A 22,276-nucleotide genomic window follows, 5' to 3' on the forward strand; every position below is an offset into this window, starting at 1 on the left:
TGTAGGAACTGAAATGTGTTTCTCTTTTCTAATGTGCTTTCATTCCTGGTTCTTACTCTTCACTATTTATTTTACTCCCCACGGCTCACATTAATCTAGAATTTATCTAGTCTCAGCTTGACTTTGAACTGTCTGTTGTCTGAATATCCTAACTCCATGGGCTCAGCTTTTCACTTTCTTCAGCTTGTCTCTTTACTCCCCACTGGTTTATCATACAGATAAATGCACTTAATGCATTATTATGGCTGCCTGGTGCAGCGGTGCTAACTTTCCCTACCTCCTAAGGCTAGGATATTCAGTATGTTCAAAAGTGATGCATTCCCATGTTATCATTCCATGAGTATGATGAACAGGGAAGGGTAGAGCTCCTTAATGGCACTGAGAGCAGTGCCATTTACTGAGGAAAACACAAACACTTGCACAGAAGTAGATGGATATAGCAGTCCTCTGTTTTGTTTTTATATGCAAAAGTTCCTTTCCCAAGTTGTAACAAGCTTCTCCCCAAACTGTGCTATATTCTTCCCACAAGTGGCTTCTGTAAGATGTTCTAGAGAGTTTTGGACCAAGAACTCTAGAATCTTCTCTTCAACTTAGGCAAGATAACAAATACTTAGTAAAGAATGGGAAATAGATCAACAATGTAGATCAGTAATGTTGATCTATTTCAATAGATCATACTATTTTCAATAGTATTGCTTCTCACCTTTCAATAGTACAGGCATTATCAGACGTGGAGGCTCCATCCAAAGTCTTGCATTTAATGGACATCATGGGAACAATTCTCCATGAATTTACCTTTTTCTTCCTAAATCCCTCTATGCTTTTGATTTTATCCTTTGCCTGGTAATCTCATAAGAGGCCTCTTACATTTTTGTGTAATGAAAAGTATCAATCAGTTTACTTGCCTTCTCTATTTAGCTTAAATAGCTCATAAAGCAGAAAAAACTAGCTTTTAGCATGAGCTGGACACAACACGTATTTGAAAATGTTAGGACATGAATTATCTGTGCTCACATAAAGCACAACCAGAATTATTTTTTAAAAAACAAAATTACTAGTCAATAAAGATATTTATATTCTCAACTATTTGACCAAAGTCATCATGCTTTCTGAGCTAAATGTTATAATCAGAGGTCATATCCAATTCTTAAACAGTTACTGCACACAAATAAAAATGTAAACTAAAATCCTCATAAACTGAGTACCATTTGTGGAAAACAAACAAACAAACAAACAACATATTACACACATTATGGTTGCACAAGCTAATTTCTTTGTATCATAGTCTTCTGAATGGAGTTTTGCAAGTTATCTACTTTAAGCTCAGCAGTTTCCCCCTTGTTTCCCTTATTTGCTGAGACAAGAAAATTACTGGCATGCTAATGCATCAGTATTTTAAATGTAGATTTTCAAAATCCAAATAAGGAAAGAGTTAACAGTTATTTTCTATTTATGGTGAAAAGTGCCAAGAGCTTGAAGAAAATGACATAAAAGCAAAAACCATAATTCTTGATCAAGAAAACAAACCTGCTCAGTGATAAATAGCCAAAACATTAGTGAGGAAAATGAAGAGAAGGGATATAACTAAGCCAGAATCATTTTTTAGATAAATTCTACCTAACTACACTGACAGTGCAGCAGCACGTAGGAAAAAACAGATCACACTTAAAGGAATATTACTGCTTTATATAAAACCACTTCTTTTTTCTCCATACAAAATTCCCCCTCCCCCCCATCTCCAATCAAAAGCCTCTTAAAGTTTGGCTCATAAAGTAAACATAGGACTTGTTCCTTCATCACTGCAAAGATGTTTATTGAACTCTCGAGTCCTAATCTTACATGCTATCAGGTTGCTAGTCACTCAGCAACCAGTCTGTCGTCTTTACTCTAGTTATAAAAAGTTTTATAACCTTTCTGTCTTTAACTAAGGTTTTCTACCCTTTCACTCTGCTTCTGTGCTGGGAAATAAACCAGGAAACCCCTACACAACCCTCCAGCTTAAAACACTTAGAACTTGTATAGCAAGTACTTTATGCCCAGTACAGCTGCTGGCAGAGAAATTGGCTCCGATCTTACCTCCCACGTCTCCTGTAGCTCAACCGCTTCCGCTGGGTAGTTGTTTATTTCTCTTTTCCTTTCATATCCCTGACCTTTTTTCTAATGTGTTGAGCAGAGTTTGGAGTCAGAGTGATGAATGAGATGTGATGATGAGAATCATAGTGAGGGTGCAGCGTGCAGGGTTCTTTCTCGGGCAGCATAGTAGCAGACGGAGGGGGGGGGAAGTGGAAATCTGACAGGTTTAGCTTGCTGACAGCCCATGTTTATAGGCTCTGTAAAGAATACAGATGAGACAGAGGAAAGGCAGAGACGACAATGACATAATAAATCTTAGCTACAGTGTTTTCAACCCAAAAAAGTGAAGAAATAAAATCATGTTTGGGATGCTGTTAATGGTTAGGCTGTCACTGAACAGAACCTCTTCACTGTCTGTTTCTTTAGATGAGATTAATAGATACACTACACTGCTCTGTACATACTTCTGCCATCTGCACAGAAAATTGCAGCCCTCTCTCCCCTTTGACAGCCAAATACTTTAGGTAATGAGTTAGGCATTCCGGTTCTGATACACAGGGTGATGTATCTGCATACTTCTCCTAACCTAGAGGAGAATCTTTAATTAATGTTTCACAATGCTTTGAAGACTAAAAAATAAAAATAAAGAGAAGGGGTAAGAATAACAACCAGCCTTCATTATGAAAGAAAGAATCGTCTCCTCAACTGCTTCAAACACTGAATGTTTGACTTTAGTAGAGCTATGCCAGTTTATACCAGGTGAGTTTCTGGCCTCTATTTTTTACTTGGGAAAAATTCCAAGTAAACTTTCAGTAAATTCCAAGTTGCTAAACAAAGACTTCAGAATTAAAGCTAATACCATTTTGTTAAATGCTCTGTTATGTTTCTTTTTTTTTTTTTTTCCTCCAAAGATTAACTACCAGATACAGTAAAAGTTGCCTTCACTGTTTTGAATACATACAACATGACGATAGCTCATCTGATGCAACCTGACCATCCACATTAACTCCAAAAGGCTACATCCTGCAGACAGATTTTTGGAGTTCCATTTATTCCTGCAAGAGCTACAGCTTTTCACGATTCCCACAAGAGGAGAGGAGAGGAGAGGAGAGGAGAGGAGAGGAGAGGAGAGGAGAGGAGAGGAGAGGAGAGGAGAGGAGAGGAGAGGAGAGGAGAGGAGAGGAGAGGAGGGGAGAGGAGATTAAGCATGTAAACTATCACTGTAAATATTTTTATTATTTTTTAGCTATTATCATTATCATCACATAGCAATGAAAGGCAGTGAAGGTAAGAGCAGACTTATACCTAACTACTGGCAAGGACAGAGCAAAGTTCCTTCCTTGTCAGAACCTGTAAAATCTGTGTCCCTTTTCATTCATCTGAGTCCAGTGCTAGGAATGGGAATTACAATACTCTCCTTCCCGCTCTTTGCAGATTACCTTATTGTTGAATGTAGTAAAGAAAAGAAAGTGGCCATTACACCCAACTGAACTAACAGAAGAGGTCAAAGAGTACTTCATGAATTACAATTTAGGCAAAAGAAACACACTGCAATATGCATGTGTTTTCACTGCTGTCTTCCAACAAAGACATTTACTTTCAGGCCAGCTTTCATGCTTTTAATAGCTGATTTGTTATGACAAAGCTGGTTTGGCCTCCAAAATTGTGCCTGCCAACCTACAGGCCTAATCCAAACCAGGGCAGATGACCCATCCATCAACATGCAAACAGAATACCCTTAGTTTTACACTGTGTGAAAGGAAGAAGCATAGAGGACAAAAAGTGCTGTAGCTGCCCATTAGACCAACGTACCCTCATTGAGCCAGGGCTGTGTGCTAAACTCATACAAAGTTAGACTTGTAGAAAGGGTAAGTTTTCATGATAACCGGATCTCTTTAAGGCACAGAAGAAACAGCACAATAATCACTAACCATTTCTGTGAGCAGGAATGATTCTCTTCCTGAACTTGGGGGGGGCAGGGAAAGACTTTTCATGTTAAGATCTCAAATAATGATTTTGAGCTTGCAGTAGTCAGCAATCTACCATGTATCACTTTGATAACATACATTAACAGAGTCTGTAAACTTGCTTAAATCTGCAGGTTAAAGAGATTTGTCTAGTATCTCTTAGAAAGACAAGAATCAGAAGCTGGAAACTCTGCTTTCCAATCTCCTGACCTAATTCTGACATGAAGTTGCAGTCATGTACCTGTTGCAGTCATGTGCCTGTTGCTTTTTAGCTGCTTGTCCTGAACCACCAAGTGCTGCATTAAATGGTGTATATTTATTAGCTCCTTTATATTTATGTGGAATAATGCTATTTCTTCTAGTCTCTCCAGATAAACAGTAATAATAAAACAAAAAGAAAATTATTTACAATTACATTTCTTGTAATTATTTATTTTGATACATTAAAATGCTACCAGCTCTTCTACCATAAAAATAAAGAGGATATAGAAAAGAAAACATTAAAAAAAATAGATTTATAAACAGAAAGAATAATGCAAGTGTATGAAATAAAAAGAAAAACGCCACGGGATTAATCAATGTAAATATCTAGTACACACCAGAGAACCAACCCTGTATATGTTCTCTGGAAACTACTGACAATTAATACAGATTTTTCATGGTAGTTACAGTTCAATTTTTCCTGTATATCCACAATAGAAAATTGACAAATAGACAAGCTAAGCTCCAAGCTTTTACTGCCCCTGCCAATCCATAGAAACACAGTGGAATAAGCAAGACTGATTCTTAATTTTGGAATAGGGAGTGAATTTTTTACAATCAATGTTGTATGGCATTAATTTTAGCTCTTCTGATCTACTAACTTGTGACAACTGTGGACTTTAATGCCCATGCTTGACCTTGCCATACCCTTCATAAGTGTCATGTTTCTCTGAGATACAGAGCACCTCAAAAAAAAAAAAAAAAAAAAAAGACTGCACACAAAGAGATGAGAAAAATATGTTTTCTACCAATCAGTAATTATTTTTGCAAGCATAGGCATCTGTCTAGCATCTTCTTGAGAATATAAAACAAAACAAAACAAAAGAAAACAAAAAACTAACCTCTACAGTCAAAAAATCTTTTTGTATTGTTTCTTGCTTCTCAAATATTTCTCTCTGGGGGTGTAGCTTAACAGTGAGAAAAAATTTTGTGGTAGAAATATAAAATGTCTACCCACCAAAAGTCAAGCTGTCATCTCAGCTGAAGATGCTGACACTCAATGTAGTATTCAGCTAACTAGATAATAAGCAAGTTGCTGCCTAAAAGGAGTATCATCAGTGTAACTATTTCATCCTAGACCTGGAGGCTACTTCTATTCTTCTTTTCAAAATAGGATTTTCACTCTTTCCAGACTTTTGCCTGAATAAGAAGTGACTTTCTTAGTCACTTCTTGATTTTTATTTTTAATCTATTACATTTACCTATTATACCTTGGTTATTTGCAGCTGCTTCTTCATTTTGTCAGCATTAATTCCCACCTTGCTAAGTGGGATTTTAAATTCTAAAACTGCAAGTCTATTTATATAATTAAGGATTAGGATGGCTCTGTTCAAGGTTTAGAGTAACTGGGGGTTCAACTTTAAAAAGGTGGACAGCAAAGAATTCTACCTGAGTGAAGTTCAGCTAATATTTTCTTAACACGAGGTTAGGCCTACCACAAGCTAAGTTCCCCCCGCAGTGCAAAGTCTAACAAGTTGGAACATCTAACAAAACTCAGTAGCTAATTAAAAAGTAAAAATTGTACCTTTTCTTGGTAGCATGATGTAGGGCCACTTTCTATATCAAAGACAGCAAGTTTGATGCTAACTTCCAGTTCAGAGTGGAATCAATGGAAATTATATCTGTGTAATGGAGGACATAATTCCAGTACTTAACATAAATCAAAGGGTTGGTTTGTCCCTGTATTGGCTTATTTACACTACTCGCTTGACATGGAGGGAGTAGCAATCGAATTTGGGAACCTAATTGTTCTGGGATATGTTATACATCTAGCAAATTCAGCTCCTGCTCTACCTCCTGTACTTTTGTAATATCACTAGAATTCTTTTCTTGTGAAGACCAAATGATCTCCCTCATGGGTAGCCCAGGAAGGATCTCTTGCCAGTTGGTGGTGTGACTGGATATTGATCCCTTTCTCCAGCTTTCTATTGCTGGATCTGCAGGCAATTTCTGATTTGTAGCAGGGAATTAGGCTGGATGCAAATAAAAGAACTCCTAGGGAAACTTCTCAAGGCTCCCTGAGGCCTTCCTCTTTTCACTATCAAACAGCACAGGGTAAATTAGGTTACAAGAGGGAACCTAATTATCTAATCATAGAGGCTTTGTGTCAAAAATCATAGTTTTAGAACATCACTTTGATCCTGTGTTCAAATATGTTAAACATACAGCATGTTTTTTTTTTTTTCTGCCTATATTATCATGCAGTTTACTTGATAAGCAGCACAACTGTTTCTAGACCATGCATGGTTCCATAGTAATATCTGGTCTCCAAACAGAGAGTCAAAAAAGGCATTTCAGCCTAACTGAACAGTCTAACCAGTTTAGTGAGATCTTAGGATAAAGCTAAAACCATCAGACACAATAAATCATGCCCTTATTGCACTGATCTCCTAGTCTTTGAAAACACTGAAGAGCTAATGCAGCCAGTTTTCTCGTGAAAAATCTTAGCATTGTCAAGGAACAGAACGGTGTAGCCCCTTTCTGCTAAAAGACACACTGTGAGAGGAATAGAGCAGAAGAAGGACTCAGGCTATGTATGTGAGGTCTGCAAATGAATAAAGACACCCTCAGAAGGGTTCAGAATTAAATAGTGAATTAAACAGTTGTGCAGTAAGGATCTCCTTATCCTACTGGGTCTAGAAAGTCGGGGTAGAACAGAAGTGCATGTAAGAATGTGCATAGACTTTCTGAGGCATTTCACAGCCTGAAGAGAGGAGTCCTCAATGCTTCCTTATAAATCCCATATGACATATGGTTAGTCGAAGGAATAAGATTTAGTCATGGAGGAAGAAATGCTAGGAGTCATCATAACACATAAAGGTTGGACTAGATGATCTTAGTGGTCTTTTCCAACCTAAATGATACTATAGTTCTATGATAAAACTTTGGTAAGTTTTATCTGCATTAAATTGTAATGATTATATATATATATATATATACATTTATATATATATATACATATTTTTTTTTTTTTCTGAATTCCTGAAGGACAGATTTTTGGACTAGTTGTAGTTTAGAAGAAAAGAAAGCTTAACCTTCAAACTTCGTTTTAGGAGAGAAGACTAATTTATCTCTCTCTCTTTTCTTTTTTCCATACAACTCAATATTTGATTTATAGAATATAAGCACACGAAAACTGAAGGAAATCCAGCAGCTTTTGAAAAGTCACGAAAAGGGAAGCTAGTTGGTTTGTGTTTCACCCACGCTGCTAAGACTTGACCTTGCATTCCTCTCAGTGCCATATTTGATATCATTATCAACAAAAAGAAAAGCAGGAGTATAAAATTTATTTACAGTGCTTTATTTCTTATACAAATTACCAACTCTCAAAGATAAAACAGAATCTGAACTCAAGTCTTGGCAAGAAACATAGTGTTGCAGCTCATTAAATCAACTTGAATAATATAGCAGGATAACTGTTGAAAAAAATCTGAATTTGGTGTCATCATCTTTCTCAAAATAAAGTGTTAATGATTCCTTTTATGAACTTCTAGCATATGAAACTAACTTAGACAATCTGTTTTCTCTAGGACTAAAGACAGTAATTTCAAATATATAAAAAGGAATAAAACTTGGACAGCAACTTAGCATTTGTCTCATTCCATCACTGGGTCACTGGCTCTTTATTTTTTTTAAAGAAACTGAAGAAAGTACTGTAATAATCATCTAAATACATATGACAATCTTCAGAATAACGGCTCAGTAAGTCAGACCTCACTCAGTAAAACTTTGCCTGAGTGAGGAAATTATGATCTGTCCCACTTAAGAATAACAATGCATCTCCACACTAATGAAAAATAGGTATTATCTATGTATATTGTATGTTTGTATATATATGAAAAACATGAACATGTTGTGAGTGTATATATATATATATATGCGCACAGACAGACATATACAAGTTCTAAGAAGAATCAAATACCTACAAGTTAACATATTAATATATTAATAGAAGATCCTGGCTAGGTTAGTAATATGCATGCATAAACTCATCACCAACCCACATCTGTGTTATTGTGGAAAATGCCTTGCATAAGCTTAAAATACAGTATGCAATAGTACAGAACAGATATATGAAACAATTGTGTAGCACATCCAGCCTCCATGTCATTTTAGAGTCTGAAGCAAAAAGTGAATTTAAAGGTAAAGAAGAATTTACCAGAAACTGTGGTAAAAACTGCAGCAAAAACTATAGTACCTCAGTTTCCAGTTGTGAGCCATCTTCACTTTACAAAGATTCAACTCAACCCTGAGCAACTTGCTGGAAGACAGGGGCTGCTGAAATTGCTCTTGTTCTAAGCCCTTCTCTAGTATATCATGAGGATCACTCCTGGGCTGTGTGTATTTTAGCACACTATGTTTAAATCAGCACGCTCACATTCAGTATTCTGCTTTTGAACACGAAAATTTAAGACAAAATACATGAAAGGAAAAATATGAGGGGCCTTTTCTGGTATTTAAATGCATATATTTCAACTTGCAGAGATGTATCAAACTTCTTATTGCAGCTTGCTTATTCTTTTTTCTATAGTTGTGTTTTCTTTTTCCGTTCCATTAATGATAAATGTCTTGAATGCCAACATCAACATATTAAGCAGAGTGATTAACATGAGAAGACAGAAATACTTAAAGCAATTTTGCTAAGTAAAGCAATGTTTTTATGTAGCTGGAAAAAAGTTTGCTTCTCACCCTTTTTTACTTAACAATTTTAGAATGCTCGGCATAACTTATTGACCTTTACACATATCCTATCCTTTGAATATCTGGAGAGCATAAAAAGATTGCAGTGTTTTTTAGAAAGTAGCTATGAAAAACTTTATAATGCATAATTATAATAATAATGCATATATTATATATAATTCATAATTATCTTTTTTTTTTTTTTTGAATCTGTCTCTTCTACCAATTTCTAGCTTCTACAAAGCAAAAGTGAAACTATTTCTTCATGCTTCCATTATCTGGTTTATTCTTAACAACTCAGTCTCCTGACAGCTCAGATAAAATAAATGACAGTCTATATATAGTCCCGTAATTTATTGGCCAAAAGACCATACTGATTTTGTCCTGTTTGGTTAATCTCTGAGGTGTCTCACAGGGAAAAAAGTTCTAGAAATCTCCAGAAAACCCATTACAGATGACTCCTATCGAAATAGAAAATTCTTCAGTAAATGCCTTTTCCAGTCATATGTGATGGCATACAAGGAAACTGTTGAAATTTTACCTAAAAGTCAGTAATTAATTTTGTACATTTTTTCATCCTTCATTGATGGTGTTAAAGACACTACAGCATTTTTACTGATTGCACCCAAACATGAAACAAGCTGTCTTTTTTGCTCACACTCTTTGTTACCTGGAAGTTGTTGTCACTACAATGCTTCCCATTGGCCACAAAGCACAGAGCAGCTCTTACGCTCATTTTTTTCTCGAAATGAAGGAAAAGGAAGGAATGTGTACGTGTCCTGAAGATAATATGAGATAAAACCCAGGGAGCTGATAAAATAAAATATCTGGGGGACTTTTGTGTGTTAAAAAAGAACAAAACCAGAAAACTTCGAAAAGAAGAATCAGAAACAAAACCTCTTGGTGCAGGGACTGAAGGACATTGCTGCAATTTGCAGTGACCTCTTCACAAACTCCTGAACTAGGGCTATAAAGAATGAGTGGAAAATGGCAGCACTGCTCAGACAGTCGGTCAAAATTCTGGCAATAATTAGACAGAGTCAGGCTGCCTTAGATCAACCAGGCTCCTGAGTCTATAATCTCATCCTTATTCTGCAGCTGTTTAGGTGTAAAACCTATACTCCCAACCCATGTAATCAAGCTTTGAGAAGAGTTACTTCTTTTTAAAGTACTTTACTCCCTATTAATATTTACACTTCATGTATGTCACACGCAGCTAAAAACTGTACTCTTGGATGTACAGATCATGTATCTCTTTCTCAAGTCAGAGCATGATTTTACATGCTTAAGCAGGATGTACATTTCTGGGGTACCTGTAGGACATTAGAGAATCAAATAGTTGACTGGACATATATCTATTTGGATAGATAACTAAAAGAATATAAAAACACACTGTGTACTGGCATTTACTTTGAGGTCAGTGAATCAGTGAACCTCAAATCAATTAAAATTTGGTGAGCTGTAATGTTCAAACCATCAGCACTTAAACATTCAGGAAAGCGTCTGCCTTACAGGAAAGTTATTATTCAGCCACCACTTGTCAAGTCTGATAAATGACCATCCCTTCTAGCTTACTAAAATGTGTGACCACAGACTACAGCTAATATTATCGGACTAAAACTGGTAGGAGCTATGACCTACACAGAAGGAAAAAGAGACATGCGTTTATCAGTATAAAGTAAGCAAGAAAGAAGCAGCAACCATTTACATACTTCACACATCATGTATGGAGGCAAACATAACTATATTTCTTAACTATAGAAATAATTAAGTGAATGAACATTATTTTTAGAACTCTATATATACTGTTGTAACAGTTCATTATGACTTCACTGTCTCACACATCCAGTTTTATGATATGTGAGAAATGATGTAGCTGCATCTTATTAAATTAAATTAGACACCACATGCAGCTTAAGCAATTGCTGTAATTACTCTGTAATTTCTAAAATACGTATAATAGGAATACACAAATGACATAAACCTCATTTTTATGTAAACAGAGTAATTAATACAAAAATCTCAAACTCTCCTGACTGTCAAAAACAATATGCTTGCAAACTTTAGGAAGGGCTGGCACAGTGCCTTGAAAGACTTTAGAAGAAATTGGGTAATCAGCTTTCAGCATAATAAATATATGCATAAAGCATGCAAATGAAATTCAATAGGTATTATATAACAAACACTCTAGGATATGAAGCTATGATTCACCATTTGTTTTTTTCTCTGGATAATAAAGACTAATTGTGACTGTGCTCATTTAAATTGGAAAAAAGCCATCAATCTTATTATTAGAATGCAAAATGAGGGAGGTGGCTCCAACCACATCTATCCTTGCTGTACATCGGTGGACTGTTCTTCATTTATACTCCTACCACACACAGTTCATGCTGGACAAAAGTTTGGAGTAAAACTGCTAAAACTAGGAATCTGAGTTACTGCTGAGTTCTTCCACTCTCTCAGAGGCAATAACACCATTGGTTTCAACAGTGTTACAGCTACATAAAATTGACTAATGCAATATGAAGTCAAAACTTTAATGTGTATTTGAGCTGCTCAGGATGCTGGTTGGCCGAGTCCCTTGGGAGGCGGTTCTGAAGGGCAGAGGAGTCCAGGAAGGCTGGGCGCTCCTCAAGAAGGAAATCGTGATGGCACAGGAGCGGTCCGTCCCCACGTGTCCAAAGACGAGCCGGCGTGGAAGAAGACCGGCCTGGCTCAACAGAGAGTTGCGGCTTGTGCTTAGCAGAAAAAAGAGGGTTTATAATCTTTGGAAAAAAGGGCGGGCCACTGAGGAGGACTACAAGGATGTAGCGAGGCTGTGCAGGGAGAAAATTAGAAAGGCCAAAGCTCATCTGGAGCTCAACCTGGCTACTGCCGTTAAAGACAACAAAAAATCCTTTTACAAATATATCAACACGAAACGGAGGACTAAGGAGAATCTCCATCCTTTACTGGATGCGAGGGGAAACCTAGTTACTGAGGATGAGGAAAAGGCTGAGGTGCTTAATGCCGCCTTTGCCTCAGTCTTTAGCGGCAATACCGGTTGTTCTCTGGATACCCAGTGCCTTGAGCTGGTGGAAGGGGATGGGGAGCAGGATGTGGCCTTCGCTATCCATGAGGAAATGGTTGGCGACCTGCTACGGAGCTTGGATGTGCGCAAGTCGATGGGGCCGGATGGGATGCACCCGAGGGTACTGAAAGAACTGGCGGAGGAGCTGGCCGAGCCGCTTTCCATCATTTATCGGCAGTCCTGGCTATCGGGGGAGGTCCCGGTTGACTGGCGGCTAGCCAATGTGACGCCCATCTATAAGAAGGGCCGGAGGGCAGACCCGGGGAACTATAGGCCTGTCAGTTTGACCTCAGTGCCAGGAAAGCTCATGGAGCAGATTATCTTGAGTGTCATCATGCGGCACTTGCAGGGCAACCAGGCGATCACGCCCAGTCAGCATGGGTTTATGAAAGGCAGGTCCTGCTTGACGAACCTGATCTCCTTCTATGACAAAGTGACGCGCTTGGTGGATGAGGGAAAGGCTGTGGATGTGGTTTACCTTGACCTCAGTAAGGCTTTTGACACCGTTCCCCACAACATTCTCCTCAAGAAACTGGCTGCTCGGGGCTTGGACTGGCGTACGCTTCGCTGGGTTAGAAACTGGCTGGATAGCCGGGCCCAGAGAGTTGTGGTGAATGGAGTCAAATCTGGTTGGAGGCCGGTCACTAGTGGTGTACCCGAGGGCTCGGTACTGGGGCCGGTCCTCTTTAATATCTTTATCGATGATCTGGATGAGGGCGTCCAGTGCACCCTCAGTAAGTTTGCAGATGACACCAAGCTAAGTGCGTGTGTCGATCTGCTCGAGGGCAGGAAGGCTCTGCAGGAGGATCTAGATAGGCTGGAGCGATGGGCTGAGGTCAGCTGTATGAAGTTCAACAAGGCCAAGTGCCGGGTCCTGCACCTGGGACGCAACAACCCCAAGCAGAGCTACAGGCTGGGAGATGAGTGGCTGGAAAGCTGCCTGGCCGAGAAGGACCTGGGAGTATTGGTTGATAGTCGGCTGAATATGAGCCAGCAGTGTGTCCAGGTGGCCAAGAAGGCCAACAGCATCCTAGCTTGCATAAGAAGCAGTGTGGCCAGCAGGTCTAGGGAAGTGATTGTGCCCCTGTACTCGGCTCTGGTGAGGCCGCACCTTGAGTACTGTGTTCAGTTTTGGGCCCCTCGCTACAGGAAGGACATGGACGTGCTCGAGCGAGTCCAGAGAAGGGCGACCAAGCTGGTGAGGGGTCTGGAGAACAAGTCTTACGAGGAGCGGCTGAGGGAGCTGGGGTTGTTCAGCCTGGAGAAGAGGAGGCTCAGGGGCGACCTTATCGCTCTCTACAGTTACCTTAAAGGAGGCTGTAAAGAGGTGGGGGTTGGTCTGTTCTCCCACTTGCCTGGTGACAGGATGAGGGGGAATGGGCGAAAGTTGCGACAGGGGAGTTTTAGGTCGGATGTTAGGAAGTACTTCTTTACCAAAAGGGTTATTAAGCATTGGAACGGGCTGCCCAGGGAGGTGGTGGAATCACCATCCCTGGAGGTCTTTAAAAGACGTTTAGATGTAGAGCTTAGCAATATGGTTTAGTGGAGTACTTAGTGTTAGGTCGGAGGTTGGACTTGATGATCTTGAGGTCTCTTCCAACCTAGAAATCTGTGATACTGTGATACTGTGTAAGATAACAAATTACAGTCATTTAAATGAAATTTGTGTATTAGGGCCAAAGAAACTGTGAATATGATGAAGGACACAAACAGAGCAATATACAAATCTCTTATATTAAATATAGGGTGCATTCCAAACATTGCATATGCTCATTTGTATAAACATTGTGTTAGCTATTGCTAGTGGAACCCCACTAGTCATTACTTAGTCAATCATATTTTTGAGTTAATGGGGACATATGGAGATTATCCTGCCTGTATATCTTTTCTTTGTTGTTAATTTTCTGTACATCTTTCCAAGGATTGCAACACATAGGAGTGAATGATTCTGCTTTTTCTAGCCATTAGAGTGCTTTGAGGGAAAGGACAACTGATTGGATGAATTTCATATTGATTTTCTGTATCATGGCCTAGAAAATACTCATAGTGCTCTTTTATACTGATCTTTTAAGACTACATTAGGGGCAGCAGCAAAACTCAGGGACATTTGTTTTTGAAACTTATTTAATAGTAGCCTCAGGGACATTCAAAATGGGAATTGTTTATACTTGTTCTATAAAAAATTCTTGTTCTTACATATAATTTGTTCAGGAATTCATGATTATGGAGAAAATTTCCTTGAGCAGAATGCACTGAAACCTGCAATTAGGAATAGGGCCACATCATTTTCTACATTTCTAAGACATTTCAATTAATGATAAACTGTATAGATGAAATAATGTACAAGAAATTTTCCACAAAAATCTTTCTAAACAGGAAAAGCTTTATGAAACACATAAACTTTATTTTATACAGCTTATTGCTAGTATGAGTGCTGTTTTCAGAGACAATTCCTTTAAAATCACCCTAGCGTTGTTATCTGGTGGTAACCAGATTCCTCAAATCTCATAATTATTTTTATCTGCGTTATTGTAGTTCAGAAGAGTGCCCTTCACAGGCATGTCCATTCTTTACAAGCACTTCATGCTGCACTAAAAGGCTTGTAAACCCCTTGATTTTACAGACATATAAGATGTCATGCAGGTAAAGATTAACCAATTTATAAAAACTCTTACAGAATGTCTCTGGTAGAGCCAAAACCATGACAACAAAACTACAAACCAGTGCCTTAAATATAATATGAAAAAGAAATTTAAAAATTCTCATTAGTGTTCCAGCCATAATGCTGTATGAAGACTGATCATCATTGCTTTCTTACTTGACTTCCAAATTCAACTATAGTTTGTCAGGGAAAAGAAAGACAGAAAAAAATCAAAACAAAAATTTGCTTACATTTGCAATAATTCTATCTACCCGCCTTATTAAAAAACTTGATAAAATGATACGACAGTTTCAAAAAACACCCAAACTTTGCAATGCAGTGCATCCAACATAACATTATTTTCAAGGAAGTTTAAAATTAAAATCTACAAATAACACTAAACTATTACATCACACTTTATATTTACTGATCTCAAAAAAAAATATATATATATTTGTAATTTACAATAACTGACTTGTCCGAAGCTCAGGAGAGCCAATGGAAGAGTGTCCAACTTCAATGCCCTATTTAGTGAACAAAGGCACGTCTCTGTAAAAAGAGATGTTCTGATGCACAAGTGATAATTATCTGAATGGGAACAATTTACTTCTACCTGAAACCTCTAGTGCTTTTGCTCCCTTTTTCACTCATATGCCATCAGCCTTACTGTCAGTTAAAATCACTGCCGATTTGTTTCTGGCAGAGGACATATACTCAGGAAGTTGTCAGAAAAGAAAGGAAGCAAGCACATGAAAGAACCAGCATTGATAAGGCTGCTTTCTCTTTGGATGGTCCTCATTAATTCTACAGTTACGTCTTAAGGAGAAATCTTATCAACATTTGCAGGCTACTTGAGAGCTATATTAATCTGTGCACGCAAGGCAAACCCCTCAGTGTGCTTTCTACAGTATGTTTTTCCTGTTTTCCGTAGGTCACTATGATGATGCACTGCTGTTTGAGGTTCCTTACATTCTGCAATATAGACATGCAGTTAAAATATTTCAAGCTTATTGTTCACGTCCAAGTTACTTCAGAAACCTGTCTCAGATTGTGAAGGACAGACTGGCAGAAATTCACTTTAGAGAAAGAGACCAGCATTTTAAGTTTTGTTACTTTTGGCAACAGCTTTGCGTAGTTAGTTACTAGGCTCCTTTTAAACAAAATGCACCAGTAACTCTTTCATGTAAATTGGTCAATATTGAGCAATACAGAAGTATAGGTGATGTGCTGTGAAAATCTATATTTGGGGGGCTTAAATTCATCCTGCATTCCATAATCAAAGAGAGTATGTACACAGAACATGGAATTACATCTGGATTTTAAACAAATTGCAATCTATTACGGCACTTTTTTTCCCAAAGCATGACAAACTTCTCTTCTCATAGATTTCAGACAGCCTGAGGGCAAACAAGGTTGCTTGTCAATTTATAGCCAAGTTTATATCTGTAAAGGCCCCATGAGGCTCTAAGACTCAAACAAATGTCCATTTCTTTTATGCTGCACTTGGGCTTTTGAGACCCATGTCCTCCAGGTGCATTAATGTTGTCTGAAACTCATTAACGTGGCAAGACAGAAATTATAAGTGATGGGCTGTGAGATGTTACTCTCATTTTGGGATTCTAAGAGGTAGCTAGTTTCACTACCATGGTCTCTGTGCCATTAATTCTGTGGTATTCTTAATAGAAAACAATATACTACAGGCAAACTAATGTTGAGCAGTGAGGCAATTCCAAGTACACTACTAAAGAAGAAGAATCTAACTAAGGCATGAACAAGTTTACTGTTAACATTTATAGGTGGCTTACCAGCTATTCACATTCATTCAGTACTCTTATTCTCTGTATCCTACGGTTACATTTTAAATGCTTCTTCTCTTTTCTTTTCACATTTTCAAAATATAGTTCATTTCCCTTCTCTGAAATACAGGCAATTTTGACTGTCATTTCTCAGCACATTTCTAATCCTGTTGCAATACGTCTCTCATTGCCATAAAGTCATTTAGAGAGGATTCATTTGTGGGACAGAGACAATTAGTCAACAGAACAGGTACTGTTTCAGGAAAATGAGGACCCTCCACAAGATTCCAGGTTTCCTTTTCCTTTCTAACCAGTTGAAAAGAGCAAAAGCAGTATGAACCATAAGACTCTTGAATGAATTTATACAGAAGTAGACAACGTATTAAAACTCCAGCAAAATATTTACTGACTGAAAAGACCAAAGTAGCTGACTCCCACAAACATTAATGGATTTTAAATGTGGTCTCTAAATATCCTCTTACTTTAAGCAAAGTCAGGAATCCAAGCATGACTTACACGGTCACTCACCTATACCTTCAAAAGTCTTGTAGATTTAGGTCTCAGAAGAGAATAATCACTTGAGGGCTCTGAGAGCTAGATCTCTCTATACCCATTATGGAATTTATAGTAGGGAATTTATTAGTAGTGATTAAGGACAGAACATATAGAGGAAAAGGCAGATGTAGTAGAAGATTTTTTATCTGACGGTATAAACCATAATAATTATACAAATATGACCACTATAAATTTATTTAGGCTTTTCCACAGAAAAATATAAGTTGGAAGGGAAACAATTAGTCCAACCTCCCACTAAAGCATAGCTAACTTCAAAAGACAAATAAGATTGGTTGCTCAGGTCATTGTACATTCTACCAATTTTCTTAATAAACATCTCTGTAGTGGGACACTCATTATAACATCTTTTTTTTTTTCACCTCAGATGAAATTCTTTAATAATGTAGCCCATGGTCTTGGTGTGTGAGCTATGAAAACTATTTTTTGTAAAAACAAAATACAAAGAAGACCCTAGGCACAATAAAATCAATGCTAATGTAGGAAAGAGAGAAAGTGGAAGAGGAAGTAATGTATCTTTTAACGCTGAAAATTCAAAAGAAGGAGGAAAGAAACATGAAATATATGAAAAAAAAAAAGAAAAAAAAAAAGTTGTATTTAGCTTTCCATCTATTGTGCTCCCCTTCCATTCTCTGGCCTAATGACTTCTATGCACTAAATAAATAAATAAGTGAATTCTGTGGATATTTCTGTAATGATTTTGATCTTACTCATGACATCTTTCACTGACTAAGAATAACCAGAACACACAGTTTTATTCACATGTTAAGTCTCTTTCCTTGTTCAGTCTTCTCATAGCTACTTTCTCCTAAGACAATACAGGCAGTATGTGAGCTATGGATACACTGACTCATTAACTACTCATAATTTCCCCTGTGGCAACAGTCTCTCAGCTACTGAGATTGTGACCAATGCCTATGGTCATATACAGAATCACATCCTTTGTCTCATACAGAAGATGCAGAAGGGGTGCCAAGGATCAGAAAGGTCTTTTTACTTAACAACAGATCATTCACAGAATTGTCTTTGAAGCAGGATGAGTTTATTCTCACAGTAAGAGAAGTTTAAATATGTCAGATTTAGCAAGACAGTTTACACGCCAAAGACTCTCTCTTGTGTTGACTCAGGGGTCTCAGGTTGTTTGTTCTCCACCCATCCCATGTCTGGAAATTGCACTGTGTTCAGCCCAGAGTTCCGTCCCTACTCAGAGCACAAAAGCTATGTGCAAGAGAAGTGCAATCCAGAGGAAAAAAAAAAAACATCCGCTGAAAAGATGTTCTTCTGGTCATTTTCTTAGGAAAACTAATTACATTTTTGTTCAACTGACTATCATGCACTGCACGTTTAAAGAGGCTGCTCAAGAACACAGACAAATTGCTACAGGGTAACATTACTGTATTAAAAAATGAACTTTTATGTTCTCGTTTAAAATCTGCTCTCGATTCACACTGCTGTAGCAACTACACCATTCACAACCAGCAAAATGAATCTCATGCATCAAGGTAATGACCAGGCCCTTGGGATGATATATAATATGCTACAGTATCTTGAGAAATGAGTAACACATTGTGCAAAAAAATGCACATGTAGCAGGCAGAGGCTTACATGCTTAAAACACAATAAACTTACTTTTAAAGCTGTACATGTGGAAAATTTTCTCCAGAAAACAGAATGTTGACAAATTTTTGTTAATAACTAGCTATTTCAGCCTTAAAAAAAAGTAAAAAAAAAAATCAGTGATCAGACTTTTTTTCCTATTTCTTTTATAATTTACTATATCATTTTGTGAAGACTTGTGCATGACAGAAACATTCATATATTATCAAATGCAGCCATATTGCTAACAAAATTATAAATTCTTCTAAATAAGGATAATTTATTTTCTATTTTAGTATTACCTATAAGAGAATGTTCTTTTTTTTGGAGTTTCTAATTATCATCACAAACACTTTCTAATGAAGTGTTTCTTTTGTTTGCTGTTCTTGCATGTGTTCAGCTGCAGAGCCAACCAAACAGTTGCAGGGTAAACTGTGTGAGTGTGCTCACACACAAAAAAAGGAGAAACAGCATGATAGATAATTACACTGAGTAGGGGGGGGAAGAGAAGAGAGGACAACTGGCAATGATGAAAGGGGAAGCTTGAAGCCCTGGTAGTCAGTCACTATAAGGCAGCAAGTATATGGGACTAGCCAAGTTAGGGGTACTGTCAACATTTTTAGAACAAATTTTCTATCTTTTTTGTTGTTGCATAAATATTCTATTTGTCTGAGAAGCCAGAAGTTAGAAACTTAGAAACTCAAGTTACTTTAAAGAGATGATTAAGGTTGCTTTAAAAAAAATAATTTACTCATGATCCATTAATGATGTACATAAATAACAGATAAGCAGAATATAAACAAATAACTTTACCCTTAGAGGGCATGCTCAGAAATCAGAAACGTTCCCTGGATCTCTTCTGATCCCTTATGAAGGAAACTTAACAGCTTGTTTTTTGGGAGATGTGAAAGCAAAGAAATCTCTGAGATTGTTTCTATAAATTGGTATCTGGCACCAGATATTTGGCCAAGAAAACACACACAAAAAAAAGAAATGTTTAATGATGACACATTTTTTAGGGATAAATCTGGCTACTTTGTTCACTGGAAAGTCTTTATAGAGCTCAGGTAGAAACATTATTGTGCCTTAATCAATAAACATTAACGCAGTGCTTTTCTGCCTCTTATGCAATCGTCTTGGCTGGAGTAGCTGCCATTCAGAACTTTCTCCCTTTCCTTTCATTTCTGGTTTACACTAATTTCTCCTTTTATTTCTTGTTGGAATGTTTACATTCAATTAAGGATTTTCCCTTACATTTATCAGCACTGTTTGATCTAAATTACAAGAAGAACCAGCCATTAGGCTTAGGTCATTCAGAAAGTCTCATTAGTTTGTTGATTATCCTCAGCGTTTTTGAGAGAAGGTTTCATTACCATGCAAACAGAAATAGCTTTCTTATTCAGACAGACTAATATTTAGTGTTCTATGAATTGTGCCATGCAACAATTAAACTCATCAGAAAGTACAAAGCAAATGAAATTCACATTGAACAGACTAGTTCTTGTTGCCATGAAGAGAAAAATGAAAAAATATGTTTGCTGTCATTTTTTGTCATCACAATTTTTAGTGAAACAGCAAAAAGCCCAACTTCAGACCACACGACAAAATGATGACACAAAACTATTCATTTGGAATCACTTGTCTGCAAGTTTTCTTTCTTGGGGAGAATTCATTTCACAGTAACAGAAATACAGAAGGCATTAACTACTGATGTTTCCAAAAGACCGGACCATAGCTCATTTTGGCCCTTGAGGAATAAAGGTCAGGCCTAAGCTAGAAAAACAGAGAAAGGAATCATCAATCCACTGAGAATGTACCAGAGCAGAGGAAATATCAGCTGACAAGTTGACATAGTCAACGCTTAGACTGCTATGATATTTACACAACCTACTTCATGCGGACTTTAATTGGACTTTTCCTTTATGTGTTTTGAAATGCTGTCTTAACTCCCATATTTTCCCTGAGCATTTAGGGAGCACAATCTTATAACTTATGTGCTCATATTGTAAACCCTAACTTTAAGGCAGAAAAAACTCAGACTTACTAGAAGGACAGAAGAGAAATAAAAGGGAAACCTTTCCCTGTGCCATAGCTGGGTAAGCTGTTGCCCCTGTCTCACCTTCATTTCAGCAACTCGGTGTTTTTTCTGGGCTGTGGACATCTCTGCACAGTCTGTGCTCCTAAGGAAATTTTCTCATTTTGTCACACTAGGAACGTGGCTCCATGTTTACTGCCTTATTTATTTATTTATCTATTTTTTTATTTATTTTAGCAGTCTCCCAGTGCCTCCTGTGTGGTGTGCTCGCGACTTAGCTTGGGACATACACCAGTGCTCTCCATAGCTGCTGCCTGCATCCCCACAACACCTGCCTTGTCCTTCCTTCAAGCATGCTCCCTGGGCTACCTCCACCTCCCCATCCCTCGGGAGGATTTATCCAGCCTTGTCATTCCATTTAGCATGAATAGCACACAGAAATGTACAGTACCATATAATCTTATATAAATCATTCTGTTCACAGGAAAAAAGACCCAGGGGTGACACCTTCTTTAAAATACAATACTCAATAATGGTTTACTGCTTCAAAGTGAAAAAAGGAAATATCAATTTTCTTCTAGTAGAGTAGAGTGAATATATGACAATTACCAGTCAACATTGAGCTGTGACAGTTTAGGCATAAAATCTTTTTGGGGTCCTGGATTACTTTAAACAATCAATGCCGATATCCCATATTGAGTAAAATGGACAGCTAGCCAAGCACTTTATTCAGTCATTCAATTCTGTGCTTATTTGATTACCAGAAGGATGCAGAGTGATCTCCCAGACACACAACATTAACCTTCAATCAATAACCACTTTAATGGTAGATGGACTCCTTTCTTCAGGCCTCTTCCAGCTGCATTACTGTGGAATTGCTATTTGGATAGTGATTAACATGCTCAATACATCAAAGATTAATTCCTGTTTACACTGGAAGATGCTGCATTACATATTTCCATACCACAGTCTCTGTCCTCTAGTCACGGACCTTGACAATGACAGGGTTTCGATTACTTTCAGAATAGTCTCCATGATGAACAGAGATTTGCTACTTGTGGTAATCGGTAAGGCAGAAAATGTTTAAAATGTCATAATTTGAAGGAAATTACATATTCTTTTAACCGTGAGTTGCTGGAAAGCAAAAGTGTTGGGGGCTAAGCAGATGGATAAACAAAATGCTGACACCAAAACTTTTCCCCTATATATATATATATAGATATATATTTTCAGTTTCTAATGCCGCCAGGATTTACAACATAATTTAGAAGGCTGATGCTCTGGGAGAAACATAACTTTGTTCTTAGCTTGTCTTTGTTAAAATACAGTGGAAATGCATAGTCAGGTACCAAATATTTGAATAATTTAGTAAATAAGTGTTAAGTTCTTAGAAATACACCAGACTTAGAAATACCATTTATGAGATGTGTGCATTTTAATGACATTAAAATATGAATAATGTATTATTAAAAGTTATGTTAGCAAACTTTAAATATCACAGGGACCAGTGGAACCCCTTCCCTCTAAGGGGAGAATTAAGATCTGTTTGACATTCTCTTTAAAATTTAACCTCATTTACAAGTC

At 37.5% G+C, this 22,276-nt stretch overlaps 1 protein-coding gene across 10 annotated transcripts in view; it reads right to left on the reverse strand.

The window, feature by feature from the left end:
• Positions 1 to 22,276, reverse strand: part of CDH12 (cadherin 12) — a 573,314-nt gene that overhangs the window by 317,608 nt on the left and 233,430 nt on the right. Inside the window, exon 1 of one of the 10 annotated variants that reach the window (XM_080580159.1) lies at positions 2,077 to 2,222. The exons of 8 other annotated variants lie outside the window; for them this stretch is intronic. The gene's annotated coding sequence lies outside the window, so the exon portion shown is untranslated. Of the gene's footprint in view, positions 1 to 2,076; positions 2,223 to 22,276 lie in introns of those variants that run through there. One more of the 10 variants, XM_080580165.1, reaches the window with a different exon arrangement.

Source organism: Anser brachyrhynchus (assembly GCF_964034855.1).
Source record: "Anser brachyrhynchus genome assembly, chromosome: 2".
Lineage (NCBI taxonomy): Eukaryota > Metazoa > Chordata > Aves > Anseriformes > Anatidae > Anser > Anser brachyrhynchus.